Raw genomic sequence first — 5995 nt, 5'->3', positions numbered from 1 at the left:
AGGTAGTTTGTAAATCATCATAATATTTTGTTACAGTTTCACTACCTTGTTTTAAGTGTTGCAACTTCTTAATCATGTCACGAGTATAATAAGCAGGGACGAAAGTATGTCGCATGGCAAGTTTCAAATCATCCCAAGTAGTAGGTATATAATCAGGGTGTAACCGACAATATTCACTCCACCAAACCAAAGCATAACCAGTGAAAGAACCAACCGCAACCTTAACCTTTTTATGTTCATCGAAATTATGGGAAGCAAATATATTTTTTATGTCGAACTCCAATTCAATATATAAAGCAGGTTTAAAACGGCCATTAAATGGTGGTATAGATACATTAACCTGATCATGTGCATTTGGATGTTTGTGCACCTCTCGTGACGGTTGTGGTATTTGCAAAGGTGGTGGCACGTCTCCCGCGATCGACAAAGCCCATGAATTGACTCTGGATCCTGTCATGATTAGTAGAACAAGAAACAAAACCCAAAAATAATGTTCCTATAACTACTAGGATGTGGTGGTAAAACGCTCACAGTAAAGCAAATATCAATGTCTTACAAGTTCTTACCATGCAGCAGGCGGTGATCGGCAACCAGCGGTGTCAAGTAACTCCGAATATTGAGTAAAGCGATTGCCAGGGGAGCGTACGTATACACGGTGTAGAAATATGTGGAGCTGGGTTGGCTATATATGGTAGCAAAAGATTAGCAATAATCAATTCTGATGAGGACATCAATACAATTGTTACACCCACAGCCCCTGCTGCTATACATACTGGACCAATTACTAGAGCTCGTGCACGCCAACTAAATTACCAGGTACTTTCGTTTCTTGGTAATGATTCTAATGTTCATGAGAATATGATGCTGCCTAAATTGGATACATTTGTTTTGCTTACAAATGAAGGGCCTACCTTGGAGAAGGATGAACATTGGAGCAAGAACAAGCATGGAGATGATGGCATGCGCAAGGGGAACAAGAACGGAGTTACAAGTGATGATTCCAGGACTTTGAAGCCACCATAATGGGTGCATGAAGCCTTGGACGAAATATACAAGATGCCACTTCATAAATTTCGTCCCGAGGCTATTTTAGGTGCTGCGTCACCTTATTATTGGGCCAGGCCCATGTAATTTCGAAATACATAAGTATAGGCTATTTTTAGAGTCCGTATGTGTGGGGAAACAAGAGATAGGGTTGATTTCGGACACCTCCACCAAGGGCCACGAAATTCCCCCCCTCTTCCTCCATATATACAGCCCTTAGGGCATCGTTTAGACTTTGGGTTTTGTTTAGATTAAAAGTTCGCCATAGCTGCAACTTCGCGTACTTCGTTTGTGTTCAACGACCAGACAAAGGCGTCACAGAACCCCACCTTGATCAATAAAGCTTTCATCTTATATTCGCAATATCCAGATTGCAATCTTAGTTTCTTGCTTGTTCTTCGTTTGCTCGCAGGAAACAGACCCTCGTGGTCAGGTTGATCGTGCTCCGACGTGGTCAATAACCTCTCGAAGTTGGTTTAGCGATTGCTAAGGCGCGACGTCCTCGCACGTTCGTAGTCGGATCGTCAAAGTCGACTTCCACCAAAGCGATATCCATCATCTCATCGAAAGACGGGACACCTCTGCCTCTATCAGGTCATATCAAAATGATTAAACATTGGTTCTTTTGCATCAATAGTTAATTCAATGGGTGCACTCAAAATTGTTGGTATTTCAGTTGTTTGATCACATGGCAAAGTCAAATTATCAGCGTAGTCCTCTAAAATAGGTGGTGTGATCAAAGTAGTGGGTAGCTCATCAGATGGTGCATTCAAATTGACAAGGCATTCATCATTCTCATGTAGAGATGGAAGATCAGTACCTTTGTCATTACCTCTTATGATCAACTCAGATGATGTAGCCACTCTCGGGGGCGATGTGTCACATGGTGGAGGTGATGTAGTCCTGACAACAACGGATGTGGTTGTCATAGTATGCCTAGTAGTTGAAGGAACAATCATATCAACTCTTGGAATGTGCACCGTGCGCTTGTTCTCCTCGTGGCCAACACGTCGTTTTATTTCCTGTTCAGCTTTGCAAGCAAGATGAAACAAATGGTCCATAGGATAACACTCTTCATGAATTAGTATCTCTTCAATATCACGGTTTAATCCTCCCCAAAATCTATCCATAAAATCATCTTCACTTTCTTCTAAAGAGGAATGCAACAAGGTAGTTTGTAAATCATCATAATATTTTGTTACAGTTTCACTACCTTGTTTTAAGTGTTGCAACTTCTTAATCATGTCACGAGTATAATAAGCAGGGACGAAAGTATGTCGCATGGCAAGTTTCAAATCATCCCAAGTAGTAGGTATATAATCAGTGTGTAACCGACAATATTCACTCCACCAAACCAAAGCATAACCAGTGAAAGAACCAACCGCAACCTTAACCTTTTTATGTTCATCGAAATTATGGGAAGCAAATATATTTTTTATGTCGAACTCCCATTCAATATATAAAGCAGGTTTAAAACGGCCATTAAATGGTGGTATAGATACATTAACCTGATCATGTGCATTTGGATGTTTGTGCACCTCTCGTGACGGTTATGGTATTTGCAAAGGTGGTGGCACGTCTCCCGTGATCGACAAAGCCCATGAATTGACTCTGGATCCTGTCATGATTAGTAGAACAAGAAACAAAACCCAAAAATAATGTTCCTATAACTACTAGGATGTGGTGGTAAAACGCTCACAGTAAAGCAAATATCAATGTCTTACAAGTTCTTACCATGCAGCAGGCGGTGATCGGCAACCAGCGCTATCAAGTAACTCCGAATATTGAGTAAAGCGATTGCCAGGGGAGCGTACGTATACACGGTGTAGAAATATGTGGAGCTGGGTTGGCTATATATGGTAGCAAAAGATTAGCAATAATCAATTCAAAGATGCAATGTTGAATAAACGCTCAACGACGGTACTGTGCCGGTCCTAGGCTAGACCGGACTAGAGACGCGAGCCTAGAACACTAATGAGGTCACGACATAGCACAACTAGCATCAATGAAGGATATTAAGTAGCTCTTGACAGCAAGATATAAGTGAAGATAATGATGAAAAACAACTGCCAAGCAGGATATACAACAACCCTCTCTCCAACTTTCCTCTTAAAAAGTTTGAGCCAATTTTCTGGTAAATTTTTGCAAAAAATGCTACTAACTCAAGCTTTCCAATGCAAAAGGAATCACTCAATTCCGAGTTGATATGAGGAGTCAAAGAATTCTAAAATTGGCCTGAAAAATTGGAACAAGCTGTGTCCACGAACTTCAGAGGGCAAAAAGACCTATTTAGAAGCCGATTTTGAGGTGTCAAATATTGAACTAGCTTCTGCAACTATTTAGATGCGGCTCGTCTCTAGCTTCAATTTGAGTACTCACGGAGCCAAAACGGACTTCGCATGAGGAAGATACACCTGTTTTACTGAACAGTGCCCAAAACAGATTCCAATCCGAATTCAGGTACGAGATTGATTCTAGATATATTCGATTTTTTTTCTCCTTTTTTTCTCACGCTTTTTTTCTTTTTCTTCTCTCTCTTTTTCTTTTTTTTCTTTCCTTTTTTCTCTTTTTTTTCTCTCTCTTTTTTTTCTCCCTCTTTCCAAGACAAACTAGATAAAATGCAGATTGGATCAGGCGAAGATGTGAATGACCTCAACTATGATTATGACAATGAACAGTGCGTAGCACATGGTGGAAATTAATAGATGGGATGGTGGACGGCGGAAGGGATAATGATGCAGCGGCGACGTGACTAATATGAACAGAACTCGAAACTCTAAAGGAACTAGACACTAAGACCAGCAACTGACATGACGATGCAACCGATAATTCAACTATGCAAGCAATGAATAGAAAATTGCAAAGGCTCAGACTGGCTTGGATAAAGGATGAACAGATCTAACTTGTTTTTGTGGCTTTTTCTTGGACAATAGGTAAGAAAAATATCTAATCTAGGAAAAACTGGAAATTCTCACCGAGCAACCTGAAAACTGATACCACTTGATAGAGGCGGGGGTGTCCCGATCTTTCGATGAGATTGTAACTATCGATTTGGTGGAGACGACTTTGACGATCCGACTACAAACGTGCACGACGTTGCGCCTTAGCAATCGCTAAACCAATCTCCAGAGGTTATTGACCACGCCAGTGCACGATCAACCTGACCACGAAGGTCTATTCCTGCAAGCAATCGAAGAACGAACAAGAATATGATAAAAGCAATCTGAATATCGTGAATATGTATGAAGTATTGATAATGGTGGGGATCCAAAAAGTGGTCTTGGTCTGGTCGTTGGACACAAACGAAGCACACGAAGTTGCAATGGCTAACTTTTAACTAAACAAATCCCAAGCAAAAGCTACTAGATGGATCTACTTATATAGGAGCAAGGGGTGGCGGCCAAGGAGGTGGGAGGACGTCCCAAGGCAGCCTAAAACTAAATCTAGGTCGTACAAGGCCAATGGGCCCAAGTGGAGGTGATGTAACACCTTTGGACTTGTAGTTTGACTCGGATTCTGCTGCAGCATCAGATTGTTTCGTCCACAACTCAACGCTCCGGACGAATTTAAAGGTGATTCCAATTGGGTTGGAAAGTGCACGAAATCTAGTTTCGAACAAAAAAAGAATCACCCAATTCGGAGTCCGTATGAAAAATTTGTGTGCGTTTTGAGTCAGGTATGTCTGTGCAGTCCGAATATGAATCCAGAACGTGAGAGACTTGGACTCTATCTTCTCTTGGGCCAAAAGTGACGTGAGAGAACTTTTTGGACAGCAAATAAACATCTCTTTCTTCCTTATCTTCATATGTGGATTGTACAAATGTCCCATACACCTGCAATTAGACAAAACACAAAAGTGTGTGAAGTATTTTTGTTCTGGATAATATAAATAGATTATTGAATAGTTTGCACTAGAAATCACCTGACAAATATGCATATATGCAATATTTTTGGTCATATCCAAGGTAGTCATGTCCTCATCACTGACCCTTTTTGCTACCATATTATAAGCCTTCCCAGCTCCACATACATCTACGTCGTGCGTTTGACTCTCCCTGGTAATCGCTCTATCCAAGCTTTGAGAGTTTTGACTACAACGGTTGCCGATCACCGCCTGCTGCTGGGTAAGAACTGGTAAGAATTTGAGTTTTGCTTGACGGGTTTGTGGCACCCACCACCACCACTTGTTCGTAGTCTGTAGGATCATATTCTTGTGTGTTTCTATTGCTGCTAACCATGCCAGGATCACAAGCCGACGAGATTGACTGGGAGAATTTATCGAACAAGGAGCTTCATGATAAGTTTCAGCAAATGATGACTGAACAGGTGCAAGATGTGCTGAACAATTTTGAAGAGGCCATGGAGAAGATCACTGGCCTTGAGAAGACGTTCGAAACAAAGCTCGATAACAAGTTTAATGAATTGCTCGCGCGTCTTCCACCACCATCACCCGCTGCACCTAACGCACCTCTCCAACAACAACAACAACGACTACCTCCACGTCGCGAAACAGACCTCCGCCGAGCAAGCCGTGTTCCTCTTGCGTTTGGCCAAACTGTTGGTGCTGCTGTTGATACTTCTGTGGCTCCTGCTGCTGATGCGGAGGAGGATGATTATGTGGGAGATTATGAGGATGAGGTTGATCAAAATCAGCACTACGTGCAGCCACCTGTACCACCACCAGCAGGTCGACCTCTGGTATATATTCGTAATGGTAGGCCTGCACCACCACCTCAGGTACGAGATGATGTCCATATTCCTAAACTGAAATTGAATATTCCACCATTTGAGGGTAGATATGTTCCTGATATATATCTTACTTGGGAGTTAGAAACTGAACAACGATTTACATGCTTACAATATCCTGAGGAGAGACGAGTTGCTGCTGCTGTTTGTGCTTTCACTAGTTTTGCATGTGTATGGTGGTCTGAACATTGTAGATTATATCCTA

This window comes from Triticum aestivum, chromosome 1A (genome assembly GCF_018294505.1).
Source record: "Triticum aestivum cultivar Chinese Spring chromosome 1A, IWGSC CS RefSeq v2.1, whole genome shotgun sequence".
NCBI lineage: Eukaryota > Viridiplantae > Streptophyta > Magnoliopsida > Poales > Poaceae > Triticum > Triticum aestivum.
The sequence above is the reverse complement of the archived record's forward strand: the minus strand, read 5'-3'. Positions refer to the sequence as shown.